Genomic DNA, 2,400 nt, shown 5'->3' on the forward strand with positions numbered 1-2,400 from the left:
GCAAAAAAAAATCCACTCTTAAACTAGTGATCGGATCATAATAACATTACGCTTTCTTTGTTTCTTCATAAATCTTCTAGAGGTACTTGTCGAAGTTAAAAACAAGAGAGAAAAAAACAGGTCTTCAAAAGTTTCTTCCACAGAAGTTCCCCATCTTCCTATTGCTCTCATAGAAGAACAATCTGATTACCAATTCTAATTTCTGTGGGTATTACTTTACAAAATTGCATTAGGTTTTTTCCAAGCAACTCTATAAATAAGCCTCAGACATGAGAAGCAAATGCATCATATCCCACAAATACTAGCAATTCCCACTAATTAATCAATCATGGCAACTGAGGCTTTTCACCTCTGCTTTTGCATTTTCCCCTTCTTGGTAGCCCTTCCTGTTCATTCTCATGCAAATCCATCAAAACCCAAGGCTGAAAAGCCAACACCCTTCGAATTTATCAAGCATTTGGAAGGGTGCCACAAGGGTGAAAAAGTAGAAGGCCTCCAACAGCTCAAGGCATATCTTGAGAAATTCGGTTATCTTAACTACAATCACTCCAAAAATCAAATCCATGCCAACGATGATGATTTTGACGACTTATTGGAGGCTGCCGTCAAAACGTACCAACTCAATTACCATCTGAAGGCCACCGGCTCGTTACACGCCAAGACGGCCTCCAACATGTTGAAGCCTCAGTGTGGAAATGCTGATATCCTCAATGGCACCAATTAGATGCGAGGAGGGAAAAAGAGGCCTAATCAAGCCCATAACACGTTCCACATAGTCTCTCATTACGCTTTCTTACCTGGTAGCCCAAAGTGGCTCTCCAATCAGCTCACTTACGCCTTTCTACTTGGTACCAACTCAGATGCCCAATCCGTCGTGGCCAGAGCATTTGAAAAATGGGCCGCCCAAACCCATTTCACCTTCTCTAAGCCAAGACTTGGGAAGTGCGAATCTCAAAAATCGGATTCAGCTGCCTTGACCATTGGGACGGGATCCAGAATGCGTTTGACGGCCCCTGGGGAACCATCGCTCATACCTTCCCCCCAACTGATGGGACGTTTCACTATGACACGGACGAGTCGTGGTCCGTGGGTGCAGAACCGAACGCCATCGATTACGAGACTGTGTCTTTGCATGAGATTGGGCACCTCCTTGGGCTTGATCATAGCTCAGTTCGGGAAGCTAATAAGCTATCATGTACGTGGAAGCTCCTGTTGGAGTTACCAAAGGTTTGCATGGAGACGACATAGAGGGGATTAAAGCTTTATGCAATAATATTGCTCGAGGAGTGAAGATTTATAGTTTCTCACGTTTTTATAAGGGAATTCTTCTTTCATTGCTCTGCACCTATAACCTCATCTATACTCTGTAGAGATTGTTTTGTTTTCTCTTTAAAAGGGCCGATTGTGCTCGCACAATGGGCTCGGCACAGTACAATTAGACCTACATGAACTATCCATACTTCTGTTAAGTATTGCTCAAGAATTTGAAAATTTAGAAATTAAATAAATAGAGACAAAATGGAAAAAATTGAAATAGGTTTTACCAGAGCTATGATAAGAGCAAATGCACAAGCCTAGGTACAAAGTAAGGCAAAAAACAAAAAGTACGCTGCAAATGCCTATCCAAATGTATCAGTAAATGCTAATATTCCAACAGTGGCTCAGTGGATTCCTCAAGCCCCTCTATTCACTAGGCAACAAGGTTTACGTAATTTCATAGCGCTTACAAATGGTTTTTTTACTTGCAATTAAGTTATAATTAAGCATACATTGATCACTTAAGTGAATTATCTGAATCTTTCTGTAAGGCCTGTTGATAATAAATTTTGGGGTTGGGTATGCCAAAACTGCCCCGCCTCATGGCAATTCCTAAAGTGATGCATTTGGAGTCTGGACCATACAGTCATCATACAAACTTATAGTTTGGGGGTGTCCGAGAGATTAAGTTCTTTTCTGGGGTTTATGGTCATAACAAACTTGTAGTTCGGTGGGTGTCCGATAAATAAAGTCCTTTAATAAATACTCCTATATTGAAATCCTAGAGCGGCGGGAGACAGCAGAACGGAGAGAGAGAGAGAGAGAGAGAGAGAGAGGCAGCAAACGAAATTGTTTGTTCGGACTTTGGCGACGACTCGGACTTGGACTGTAGCGACGAAGAATTGGACGCCATGAATCTGGTACTCCTCTCTCTCTCTCTTCTCTCCTCCATAGGAAGCCATCACTGTTCGCTCGTTTTTGCGTTTGTCAAATTAATCTTTGATACCCTGATGATCAGTTAGGTGGTTCTATTGAATTTTTTTTGCTAGATCTGTATCGTCGGGGTTGGATAGGTTGTTAGGTTCTATTCATTATATGAAAAGGCATTGAAAACCCTAACCCTAACCACACACAACACACACT

General features: G+C 41.8%; 1 pseudogene; it reads left to right on the plus strand.

Moving 5' to 3' along the window:
• Positions 1-266: 266 nt before the first annotated feature.
• LOC131317132 (metalloendoproteinase 2-MMP-like) lies at positions 267-1,370 on the plus strand (annotated as a pseudogene).
• The last annotated feature ends 1,030 nt before the right edge of the window (positions 1,371-2,400 follow it).

The sequence above is a fragment of the Rhododendron vialii genome, chromosome 2a (genome assembly GCF_030253575.1).
Source record: "Rhododendron vialii isolate Sample 1 chromosome 2a, ASM3025357v1".
Lineage (NCBI taxonomy): Eukaryota > Viridiplantae > Streptophyta > Magnoliopsida > Ericales > Ericaceae > Rhododendron > Rhododendron vialii.